Below are 13979 nucleotides of genomic sequence, written 5' to 3' on the forward strand. Positions count from 1 at the left end.
GCATGATGGAAGAAATGGAAAGATTTGGAATATCAGGGACAGGAGTAAAGAGTATACTGGAGTGTGGTGGGAATGGACAAGAAGATGCTTGAACAGCTTCCTAATAAGAACAGGGTTGATGGGCAGAATATGACATACTGGACAATATAGGAGTTCGATAACTCCAGAAGATGGCAGTAGTGCAACATTAAGGATGCAAGCTGCTGGTAAAACCCAAAGAAAAGAAGAAGAAGAAGAGTTTCATTGGCTCTTTAGCATGTCACAGTCAATCTAATGCCATCCACCGGGATAGACACTGAGGACAGCCGCAGAGATGACCAAACAGATGACAGTGAGAGGGACCCTGCAGGTACTTCACTTGACATGACCATGGCACTTGCCCTAAAACCATGGTATTACTGTTATATCAAAAACATTGGATGATGCATTAGAATGATGTTAATAGAGAAAAACATGGACATTTCTATACAACCCCAATACCAAAAAAGTTGGGACAGTATGAAAAATGCTAATAAAAACAAATTTAGATTTGTAAATTATATTCACCCTTTGCTAAAGTGAAAACACTACAGCTACATTATATGATCTTTTACCTTGTGAACTTCATTGTTTTTTTTTTTTTGTTTTCTTTTAATTTATGTACAGTAATTTCAAATCAGATGATTGCAACACACTCCAAAAAAGTTGAGACAGGGCAATTTAAGACTATAACAATTATAACAATTTGACGAGATGAAATAACAAGACGATGTGAAACAGGAGATGTTAAACAGGTGAGGCAGTCGTGTCACAGCATATAAGGAGCCTCCAGAAACAGCCTAGTCCTTCATGAGCAAGGATCGTTCAAGACTTGTCAGTTTGCCAACAGATGCTTCAGCAAATAATCCAGCACTTTGAGAACAATGTTCACCAAAGAGAAATTGGAAGAATTTTGGGAATTTCACCCTCTACAGTGCACAATATAGTTAAAAGATTCAAGGAAACTGGTCAAATCTCGTTGCGTAAAGGGCAAGACGAAAACCACTTCTGAATGCGTGTGATCTCTGATCCCTCAGACATTACTGTCTTAAAAAACATCATTCATCTGTAATGGATATCATGAACATTGGCTTGGGATTACTTTAATAAACCTTTGTTAGTCAACACCAATTGCCGCTGCATCCACAGATGCAAGTTAAGACTTTACTATGCAAAGGAGAAGCCATACATCAACACTGTCCAGAAGCGCTGCCGACTTCTTTGGGCTCGGTCTCATCTTAGATGGAAAGTAGAATAGTGGAACTGTGTTTTTTGGTTTGAAGTGTCCACATTTCAAATAGTTTTTGAAAAACACAGCCGTCGTGTTCTGCGGGTCAAAGAGGAAAAGGACCATCCAAGCTTTCATCAGCATCAGGTCCAAAAGCCAGTGTTTGTATGGGCCAAGTGTGTGTCAGTGACCATGGCATGGTTGACTCGCACATCTGTGAGGGCACCATTAATGCAGACAGATATGTACAAATTTTGGAGCAGCATATACTGCCATCCAGCACCGTCATTTCCAGGGACGTCCCGGAAATGTTCAGCAGGACAACTTCAAACCACATACTGGCCGAATAAGCAGAGAGTGTGGGTGCTAGATTAGCCTGCTTGCAGTCCTGACCATCTCCAACTGAGAATGTGTGGTGCATTATGAATCGCACAATATGGCAACGAAGACCCCGTACAATTGTGCAGCTGAAGACCTGCATCATGATGGGGGAAAATTCCACTTTTTAAACTTAAACTTGTGTCTTCAGTGCCTAAATGCTTAATAAGTGTCATTAGAAGAAATGTTTCACAGTGGTAAACACTCAACTGTCCCAACTTTGTGTGTGTTGCAATCATCTGATTTGAAATCATGGAAAAATAACAAATTTAAACCAAAGGAGCAAAACCCCCTTTTAAATTCTGTATTATATTGGCATTGGTGTATATGCGATTTCAATCTTAATTCAATCAATCATGCAGCATTAATGGATATCATTCCAATATCTCAGAAGTCAAAGTCTGGTGGTTTCAGAGCATTTTGAATGGTTTCCCTCAACATGTAGCCTATAGGTAAGTGCTGTTTACACAACTGTCGCGTCCATTTATGGTGTTATTTCCACATTAATGTGAGAATGAGAAAGAATAAAAAATGTATATGTTGTGCTATCAGTCACATATTTTGAAAGTGCTGAAATTTGACACTATATATAATTATTTTCTTGTCAAAATGCATTTATTTCCTTCTTGGGAAAGAAAACAAAAAAATGTGTTGCTATATAATGCTTTAACATTTTCCAAACAAAGCCTTCCACAGTATAAAGATAGAAATGCACTAAAATAGCACCAATTCAAGTAACATTAAACATTTCCCAAAGTCCAAGTGGGAGTTTGACTAACTGAAAGAGCTAGTCCCCACATAGGTTGCATATTAATTGCAATGGACATTTAGTCTCTTAAACTCTCATCCTCTACAATATTAATCAGATGGCAGACCCTGGCTATCCGCTTTGTTAGAGTAATCCTGAAGCTGTGTCCATGATTCGCGTAAGGGCACCAGCACCGCTTTGAACTCGTCATGAATGCGCTTGCAGACAAAAACGTCTCATTCTGCGTTTTGGTGATAGTTAAAGCTGCACTATGTAAGAATTTTATGGATAAAAATGAACAAATTGCCATTACTGATTGAGTGCATAAACAATCAGTGTTCAAAATAATGTCCTTCACTACAGTAAGCCTATAAAATTTATTAGTTTTTTGAGCTGTCGTGTCCTATTTGGCGCAAAATCACTGGCTTATGACATTCATCCTTGAGCCATTACGTCATGTCCGCACACACACAGGAAAGAAATGCCGGCTGTCTCATGATCCGGCTGGAGGAACTACGCTGTTCAGTTCAGTAACACTCACATCTGGGGTGGACTGGGAAGAGAAACTGTTCCGGGATTTTACATAGAAACTGGCCCAAAATTTGGCATATGGGGTGGGGGGGTTGGTTGCTGTCCTTTTCTGCATATCGCTGGCCCCTTCGGCATATTGCGGTGCCATTTTATGGCCCGTTCTGCATAATGCGACAGCTCATTTCAGCTTATCGCGGCCCATTCGGCCGTTTCACAGCCGGCCCACCAGCCCGCCCATTCTCCCGATGGCCAGTCTGCCCCTGATCGGCCCCAAATTGCGTCGGCCCACCGGGAAAATGCCCGGTATGCCAGACCAATCCAGCCCTGACTCACACATATTATTTTTTACATTTAATAAAGTATATTTTATCCCCATCATTACCGAATCCTTGTTTTAGGTTTATGGTGTTATTGTGTGCATTGCATAGATATACTATTGTAATAACTGAGGCTGGACAATGTAGTATAAAAATAATAAAGTCTTCTATTGAACTCGTATCAGCCATATCACGAGTATCACCTCTTAAATTGAAAATTGTAGTACAATTCAAACATTAATAGTAGATAAAACACTTGAATAATCATATTAAGATATACTGGTGGTGGCTGAGGAGAGTCCCCTGTTCTCTATTTAAAAGTGCTAATGGGAAAAGTGAGTGTAGTGTCAGAAAAGCGATTTAAGTGTAAAATTCATTCAAATATGTAAATAAGAGTGTTGTTTATATTCATCAAAGCAAGTAATATTTCCCTTTCAAATGTTTAATCATATAATATAATATAAACATGAACATAGCACGTTATGACTCCAGCACCAGTCATGATCACACACAAGCGATGTCAAGGTAAGCTCAAATTGGGAGATTTGCCAGAAGAGCAGTGCCAGAACACGACTGACGTAATGTGTTCTTCTGCAAATTGCTTGCAATTTTAAGCTTCAACCACAGATGTTGCTAGAGAGCACAAAGTTACGTAGTGCAGCTTTAAGTCTTGATGTGCTTCTGTGGTAATTAAAATGCGCCTTACTTAGGCTGAAAAATATTTTATTTCTGTCACAAGTTCCGTCTAGGCTTGTGTGGAATTTGTACAATAATTAGCATAAAGAGCTATTTTCCCCATCACTTTATGACTGACACTGTGTTTCTGGTGTGTGCATCAGTGTAATGATTCCCTTCCAACTAGTTTTCATGCTGGTTTATGCTGTATTAACGGTAAATCCATTAATCACAATTAAGAAAAATTTACAAGTTAAACTTTTTTAATTAATCGCAAATGTTAACTTGTTAATTCTAAAAGCTCTATAAATATTACATGTTCTTAGGAGTGCCAACCCTTCTACATATTGTGTCTATTATTATTTCTGGATTGTGCATTTGAATTAACAGTTTTTGCAAAGTGTGTTACTAATTAATTATAAATCAACCATCGTTTTTTCATATCAGTTTTTTCATGCTTATTACTGATATGCCGATGGCTTTAATTTGGTCAGTAATTGGCCAATAAATATTGGCAGCCGATACATCGGTGCATCCCTAGTTTATAGCCTACATGTGTTGTATTTTTCTGCTGCATTAATTCTTCAGTAGGAGTCATGGTTTGTATGCAAGTCGGTGTGGCCTGTCATTTTATATCTTTGAGCTCTGATGTCTTCATGTTTGGTTCATTTTCTTTTTTCTCCAGACAAGACCGTCATCATGTGGAAACTCACCCGTGATGAGACTAACTATGGCATTCCTCAGGGCGCTCTTCGCGGACACTCTCACTTTGTGAGTGATGTGGGCATCTCATCCGATGGTTAGTTTACGCTGTCAGGGTCGTGGGACAGCACCCTGTGTCTGTGGGACCTCACCAAGTCAGTACAGACGGACAAATCCTCAATATTTTTGATTATAGTAACTGGGCATAGTGATTTACCATTTATAATTTCATAGTGGAACCACAACCCTTCGTTTCGTGGGTCATACCAAAGATGTGCTGAGCGTCGCCTTCTCTGCTGACAACCGTCAGACTGTGTCTGGCTCTTGGGACAAAACCATCAAACTGTGGAACACTTTGGGTGTCTGCAAGTACACTATTCAGGTAAGACCTGCACAGATGAGATGTTGCATAGTGTTTGGGGAAATAACTGAAAGATTTAAAGTTTATTATACATTTATAGTTATGCCTTCAGCAGATGCGTTCTTGCCAGAGTGACTTGAAGCACACACATCATGTTCATGTTGGTTGTTTCTCAGGATGAGAATCACACTGAGTGGGTTTCCTGCGTCCGTTTCTCCCCCAATAGCAGTAACCCCATCATCATCTCCTGTGGCTGGGACAAGATGGTCAAGGTGAGAACCAACTGAAGTTTATCAACAGCATTTCTTATGAAACTGACATGGGCAATGATGGGCATTATGTAGGGGTGGGTAAAAATATAGATTTTCCGATGCATCACGATCTTCATTTGATAGATCTCTATATCGATTCTTAAATCCCAAGATTAATTTTTTACTCTCTGTGCAACCCTCTACAATGCGAGTAAATCACTCGCAAATGGGACCAAATTTTGCGCTATGCGACTAAAAATGTCTTTGAATAGCAACCGGTTGGTAAATGTTCAGTGATTGAGTAGTACAGTGGTGAAGACGTTCAGCTGCAAGATCTTTTCACTGCACATTGAGAATAAAAGTTTGGTTTGACTCCTTCCGCGTGATGTGTGTCCAAAGACGAGATCCACGCAATCCATTTGTCATTGAATAATGTCTCTTTTAATATCCTTTTTGTTCTTTGCACTCAGTTGTTAATCAAAGAAAACAAAAGAAACATTTAATTCTAATCACAAATTGCACGGATGCAGTAAAAAAAACCATTTGACTAAACCAAAACACTTCTTTGAGAAGCTCGCTGAACTGTTGCTATTCTTAAAGAGACAGTACCATTTTAGGATGTGTTCTACATATCAATTTAAATATCTGTAAATGGTACAAATTATGCATGTAAACAATAAACATGTAACTATACAGTTGTGCTCAAAAGTTTGCATTGAGAATTGGTAATATATGTAAATCTTTAAAGAAAACATGAGTGAGCAGGCAAAACACATTTCTTTTATTTCTTATGGGATTCATATTCAACTGTAGGTTATAACAGAATGGCACAATCATAAAACAAAACATGGCAACAATGAAAAAAATGAAGTGACCCCTGTTCAAAAGTCTGCATACCCTTAGTTCTTAATACTGTGTATTGCCCCCTTTAGCATCAATGACAGCGTGCAGTCTTTTGTAATAGTTGTCTATGAGGCCCCAAATTCTTGCAGGTGGTATAGCTGCCCATTCGTCTTGGCAAAATGCCTCCAGGTCATGCAAAGTCTTTGGTCGTCTTGCATGAACCGCACGTTTGAGATCTCCCCAGAGTGGCTTGATGATATTAAGGTCAGGAGACTGTGATGGCCACTCCAGAACCTTCACCTTTTTCTGCTGTAACCACTGGAGGGTCAACTTGGCCTTGTGCTTAGGGTCATTGTCGTGCTGGAAAGTCCAAGAGCGTCCCATGCGCAGCTTTCATGCAGAAGAATGCAAATTGTCTGCCAGTATTTTCTGATAACATGCTGCATTCATCTTGCCATCAATTTTCACAAGATTCCCCGTGCCTTTAGAGCTCATACACCCCCAAAACATCAGTGTGCCACCACCATGCTTCACAGTGGGGATGGTATTCTTTTCACTACAGGCCTTGTTGACCCCTCTCCAAACATAGCGCTTATGGTTGTGACCATAAAGCTCTATTTTGGTCTCGTCACTCCAAATTACAGTGTGCCAGAAGCTGTGAGGCGTGTCAAGGTGTTGTCGAGCATATTGTAACTTTTCTGTGGCATTGGCGCAGTAAAGGCGTCTTTCTGCACTCGACAATGCAGCTCATTTTTGTTCAAGTATCGTCGTATTGTGCTCCTTGAAACAACCACACCGTCTTTTTCCAGAGCAGCCTGTATTTCTCCTGAGGTTACCTGTGGGTTTTTCTTTGTATCCCGAACAATTCTTCTGGCAGTTGTGGCTGAAATCTTTCATGGTCTACCTGACCTTGGCTTGGTATCAAGAGATCCCTGAATTTTCCACTTCTTAATAAGTGATTGAACAGGACTGACTGGCATTTTCAAGGCTTTGGATATCTTTTTATATCCTTTTCCATCTTTATAAAGTTCCATTGCCTTGTTACGCAGGTCTTTTGACAGTTCTTTTCTGCTCCCCATGGCTCAGTATCTAGCCTGCTCAGTGCATCCACGTGAGAGCTAACAAACTCATTGACTATTTATACACAGACACGATTTGCTATTTAAAAAGCCACAGGTGTGGGAAATTAACCTTTAATTGCCATTTAAACCTGTGTGTGTCACCTTGTGTGTCTGTAACAAGGCCAAACATTCAAGGGTATGTAAACTTTTGATCAGGGCCATTTGGGTGATTTCTGTTATCATTATGATTTTAAAAGGAGCCAAACAACTATGTGATGATAAATGGCTTCATATGATCACTATCCTTAAATAAAAGACAGTTTTTTTGCATGAAAAGTCATTTTTCAAAATCAATGCCAAAATTTCACAATTTCTGCCAGGGTATGCAAACTTTTGAGCACAACTATATATATATATATATATGTATGCAATTTCAAGACATTATTTTTATTGATGGAATACATGCATTTGTACACAAAGTGCAATATGTAATATATTTCCTGTATTAAAGCATAAAATTATCATAATATGTTATCAGAGATTTAGGAAACATGCTAAATTGAAATTCTGGCTTCTCCGAAAACAATGCAACAGCCAGTATATTCTATGTCCGTTCCGGGCCGGAATTTCTGTTTGTGTTTTGGCCTGTGTGATCCCGCCCACTGCCCATTTCCCAATAGTATTTCGACTCTCCGGGTTGCCAGATTTGAAACAAGTTAGCGGGCAAACACAGCGCACTGCAGCCATGGAAGCCAGCAATACGTCTAGCTAACATTGACAGAGTTATAAAAAATCCACATGAGCTGGTTTATAATTTGCAAAGAATAAAAACATTGCAAACGTGTGAGGCTTGTCACTTTGGGGCCGATCATGTACAGTGTAAGGCTTGTCGCTTGCCATTGTCAGTTTGCTCGTTCCTGTTGCGTGTCCTCAACCTGGCAACCCGTGTGAGCTTGGAGTCTTGGGAGGAGGGGGCGGGGGAGACAACTCTCTCCAATATTTTGAATTTGGACTGCAGTACCCATTTTAAATGCTTGATGTCAATGTTACATATTGCTCCTTTAAAATGTGACCAATAAGATGAAAAACTAATGAAATAAAAGTTGTAAAATGCATACATTTGTAATGTACCTAGTTAGAAGGTCCCCTGTATAATTAACAGCATTAGCTGAGATAATTTATTTCGTATGTATGCAAAATGGACATTATAATTGAAATATACCCATATGAATAGCAATCTAATTGAATCAAGAGCTTGTGAATTGGAATTTAATCGAATCGTGAAACCTGTATAAATACCCTGAACTAGCATTATGGATTGTATAGACTTTGGAAGTGGCTATGAACATGACTCTGATGCCGATAATCTCACAAGTGTTGATTTATGGTTCTGTTACTAATCTCATGTAATTACTATGGTTTATGTATGGCCAAATCACATCAGTTTGTAATAAAGATGGGGTAATGTTTGTGTGGACACTTTAGCAGTGCACAAATCAAAGCTTTTGTGTGTCATTTCAGGCATTTTTAGGTTAAAATTGTTGCCAAGGCCTTGTTACAGATTGAATCAATTTAATCTGTGTCATTGATATTCTCAGTTCGAGCATGTACATTTTTGCTCAGTAGATGTACTTTTAAAGCTTGTGAAGGTGTTTATAAAGCACAGTATCCGTCATGTAAACTGTGTTTTGACACTTGCAGGTCTGGCCAACTGCAAGCTGAAGACCAATCACATTGGACACACGGGCTTCCTGAACACCGTCACCATCTCTCCTGATGGCTCTCTTTGTGCATCTGGTGGAAAGGTCAGTTTCACAAATTGGGGGCTCATCCAGGATCTGATCATGAACCCAGTGTGTTTTCTGCAATGGCAATGAAGGGCAGAAACATTTTGGAAGATATACAGGATATACCGTCAGCTGCAACTCAAAAAGAATCTAGAAGGCTATTTGGATAGTATTTGCAGTTCTGTGGTCCTAATTAGCTAAATGCTTTCGTTATAGTTTGTTTGGAGGCTTGATGTCCCGTGAGTCTCTTTATTCAGGACAGACAGGCCATGCTGTGGATCTAAAGGAAGGAAAGCATCTTTACACTTTGGACGGTGATGTCATCAACGCTCTCTGCTTCAGTCCCAACAGATAATGGCTATGTGCCGCTACAGGGCCCAGCATCAACATCTGGGTATGATTGGCTCTCTCTCCTAATGATGATCTATGGTTTATGACTTTTCTTGCTTTCTAATCAAAGTATGTTTTTTAACAGAAGGTGTCAGGTAGCTGTAGTGATTATAGCTTTTCTCTCCGCTTGTATCTGATAAATCTTAAAGGAATATTCCAGGTTCCATACAAGATAAGCTCAATCGACAGCATTTATAGCAAAATGTCAATTACCACAAAAATTTATTTGGACTCTTCCCTCGTTTATTAGAAATAAAGCAAAACAAGCACTTTACATTGGAAGTGAATGGGGTCAGTCCATTAATGTTAAAATACATACAATTTCAAAAGTAAAGCCGCAAGACGTAAACATTAAACATGTTAAAATGGTTTTAATGGAGCTAAAACTTTTAGTGAAATCTTGTGTGAAAACAAGGTGGAAATATGCATTAAGTCGTGAAACAACACATACAAATAACCGCATTTACCTTGAGGCACGAGCGCTATTGGTGAATGCAGAAATACAACGCCGAGCCCGAACGGTTCTTTATGGTCAGTGCCCGTCTGGCAAGTGATTAACATAAACAGTCACTTATGTCTTATGTGAATGCAAACAGGTGCAACAAAAAACCAGGTATATCGTCATATCGGATCTGTGCATAAGATGTTGCAGTATAAATGCACTAGGCTAATAGATCTGTCGCTATTTATGTATGTTAAAAGGATACTTCACCCAAAAATGAAAATTCTCATCATTTACTCACTTTCATGCCATCCCAGATGTGTATGACTTCTGTTCTGATCACAAATTAAGATTTTTAGAAGAATATCTCAGCTCTGTTGGTCCATACAATACAAGTGAATGGTGACCAGAAATTTGAAGCTCCAAAAATCACATAAAGGCAGCATAAAATAATCCATAAGAGTCCATTGGTTTAATCCATGTCTTCAGAAGTGATATGATAGGTGTGGGTGAGAAACAGATCAATATTTAAGTTCATTTTTGCTAGAAATTCTTCTCCCTGCCCAGTAGGTGGCGTATGCATGAAGAATGTGAATCACCAAAAACACAATGTGAATGTTAAAGTGGGGATTGAAAAGCAGGGAGGAGAATTTATAGTAAACATTGACTAACATATTGATCTGTGTCTCACCCACACTTATCACATCACTTCTGAAGACATTGATTGAACCGCTGGAGTCGTATGTATTACTTTTATGCTGACAAATGTGATTTTCAAAGCTTCAAAATTGTGGCACCCATTCACTTGCATTGAATGGTCCAAAAGAGCTCAGAAATTCTTCTAAAAATCATAATTTGTGTTCTGCAGTCATACACATCTGGGATGACATGAGGGTGAGTAAATGATGAGAGAATGTTCATTTTTGGGTGAACTATCCCTTTAATATTAATCAAACAGCAGTACTGAAAAGAAAGCCACTGACTGCTCTTTATTTATTTGTTTTAAATTGGCCTGCTTTGTTATTAGTTTACTTTATACTTAGGCAACTGCTTTATTATTATGACTATTTACCTGAATAATTCAAAGCATTAAACAATGTTTACTTAATTGAAAAAACACTAAGGCAACATGTCATTGTTTTAATTAAATACGTTAATATGTACATTAATATTTAACTAAATATTTAAATAGTGTATTTAATAGCATATTAGCCTATCCATTTTTACTGTGGTATTGAAATTAAAAATATTAAGAATTGTGAAATTTCACCAGAATTGGTACCAATGAAAATTTGGTGTGTGTGTATGTGTGTGTATATATACAGTATATATAATTCTGCTCAGGTGGCCGAAGGTTCCGCCCAGTAGAAATAGGATTTGCTCAGCAAGAACAAAAATTAGAGGGAACATTCGTCGTTATTGCAACAAAGTTGTATTATTGGATATAACTTAACACTGGTAAGGTTAGTTAGTGGTTTCATAACATTAAAATCACAACATGTTTAATGTTTATGTCTTGTGTTAGCCTATATTTTAGTATTTTAACGTTTATGAACTGACCCCATTCGCTTCCATTGCAAGTGCCAATTTTCCTTTTTTTTTTTTTTTTTTTAAATAAGGTACGAGTACACATGATTTGTTGTGGCAATCAACATTATGCCACATATGCTGTCGATTGAGCTTAACTTGTATTGAACACTGAATATTTACAATATTTGTATTTTGGGTTGGCTGATTAGTTGGCCAATATTTGGCATTTTTGAAAGAATTGGCATTGGACAGTATCCGTGTCTGATTGGATGATTCACTGAATTGAGAATGTTGAGTAAACTTTGACTAGTATTTATCCAATATGGATTTTTATATGGCTGATAGCGATATCGAAAGAGCAAGGTAGACAATCGCAGATACAGTACTGTTATACATAATACAGTTTAATGATGTCAAAATTGCGCACAATTTAAATGCACTTATCTTACACAGTGCTTCTTCAAAATTCACTTTAAAATCTTTGAAAACAGGAAATGTGCACTATCCATTTACAGGGTATTTGTTAGATTTTGGAAGTCACATGTGGTTAAATTGGGCACAGTTATTTGCCAATGCTGGTCAATTCAAAATAGCCAAATATCGCTTAATTTATTCATCATTAATTTGAATGGAATTTAACTATACATAATATTTTAAAAAGATTTGTTTCGGAGTTGCCCCCGGTTTCCGTTCAATCTGCCTGTCTCACACTTCGGTCTCTACAGGATCTGGAGGGAAAGATCATTGTTGATGAGCTCAGACAGGAAGTCATCACCACTAACAGAAAGGCTGAGCTGCCACAGTGCACGTCTCTGGCCTGGTCTGCTGATGAACAGGTAAGAGTCTCTTGGAGGGCAAAGCCATTGTGTGTGTGTATGATGGGGGCGTTTTACTGGTAATCAGTGCCAGCTTGGTTGGTAAATCTTTGTGTGATTGCCGGCAGAAAGCTGTAATGTGCATAATGATAATTATAAACCCAATGGACAGACGAACAGCTTTATTAATTACAGAATATATTTCTCAGACTCTCTTGCTGGATACATAGACAACCTGATCAGAGTTTGGCAGGTGACCATCGGAACAAGATAAAGCCTTAAATTCCAAGAACTGTATGCAAGATGTGGAAAATTGACTATAAAATAAATAAATAATGAAATAATGAAATAATGAAATGCATCTTGTCCTCATTTGCATTTTTCTTTGGTGTTGATAATGCTAATTTGGGAATTGTTCTTCTTGATTGTACTTAACATTTATCTAATGGAAGTGTGGAACAAGTGATATATTTTAGTTTAGTTTTGATATCCATCTAGGTAGAAATGAAGGGCTGGATTCAGTGAATCCTGTAGATGTTTGTTTATTTGAGAGAAGGTGAGACCATGAGCGAGCAATGCTCTTACAATCTTAATCTGCTGTCTGATACATTTATTTCTTACATAATCTTTTACACATTTCTGGGTAAAATATTTGAGTTATTTGTTTTTGTATAGTATAAACACTACTAATTGAACTACACATGAATTTCATTTGTTTTATTCAATGTCTTAATCACTTTTAAGCCATAAAAAGTTTTGTTTTTAAATGTTATAATTAAAGGTGCTGGAAGCATTTTTAGCCGTTGTACTTCCACAAGACTGAGCTGTTGGATTAGCCACGCCCTCTCTTTCCATAACCCTGCACTCAAAAGATACCAAATTAGCTTTATTGAAACCGACATCATGCAGAAACGGTTGTTAAAAACAACAGCAGCAACATAGCGCCCTCAACTGACAACTGTTATGAACAACATGGCATAAAAATGGCATTAAGCCTCAATAATTTGCTGCAACTACAAGACTGTGAGAACGCCCAAAATGATTGACAGGCAGAAAGCGTCAGAGACCGCGGGCCACGGACACATTTTTGTTTGCTGTTTACAGAGACCGGTGAGATATCTCAGTACACTTATTTCAATAATATCTTTCAGGGAGTAGGGACATGGTTGTGAATACCTTTCCATGAAAAAGTAAGGACCTTTACAGCACCTTTAAGTGAATGTAACTTTCAAATGGATAGCAGAAATGGTTGTACAGGTAAATGTAATATTGTAGGTACTGTACCTTTTTGTATGTGTGTCCAAGGCCAGGCTCCACAGGGGGGCCTATGAGCTTTGGCCCACCTTGGCAAGCAAACCCCCACCCACCTACCCATCCAAATGTTTGGCCCACCTGGAGGGTCCTATGGCCCACCTAAAGTCTTAAAGCTGGAGCTGGGCCTGGTGTATCCTCAAAATATTGGCAGTAATCCAAGATCAAATCTTTAACCATCTAATTTTTTGATATGGTTGGAGAATAATTATTTTAACCCTTTGTTGGGCATTAGTATAGCATTCAGGTCATGAAAAACCAGTGATGGGTAAGCTACTCTAAAAAAGTAATTAATTACTAACTACTAATTACATCTAGAGGTTAATTAGATTACTGTTCTAATTACTCTATCTGAAAAGTAATTGCATTACTTATTACTAATTATTTTCTAAAACCCTGATCAACCTCGACCAGGTGAAAAATACAAGGAACATGAAACTGTTCTTTTAATTCTTTCAAATAAATCCTATAAAATCAAATAAATTATTCATGAACTGGCCAAAGAATTTGAGGGGGCTGCGTTACATTAGAAAACATACATTTTAACATTTGACTTTAAATTTTTATTAAATTCACTATTGTTTTATATAG

General features: G+C 38.0%; 1 pseudogene; it reads left to right on the forward strand.

Moving 5' to 3' along the window:
* The first annotated feature begins 269 nt into the window (after positions 1–269).
* On the forward strand, positions 270–12213 carry LOC127429281 (guanine nucleotide-binding protein subunit beta-2-like 1; annotated as a pseudogene).
* The last annotated feature ends 1766 nt before the right edge of the window (positions 12214–13979 follow it).

This window comes from Myxocyprinus asiaticus, chromosome 38, assembly GCF_019703515.2.
Source record: "Myxocyprinus asiaticus isolate MX2 ecotype Aquarium Trade chromosome 38, UBuf_Myxa_2, whole genome shotgun sequence".
NCBI classification, from domain to species: domain Eukaryota; kingdom Metazoa; phylum Chordata; class Actinopteri; order Cypriniformes; family Catostomidae; genus Myxocyprinus; species Myxocyprinus asiaticus.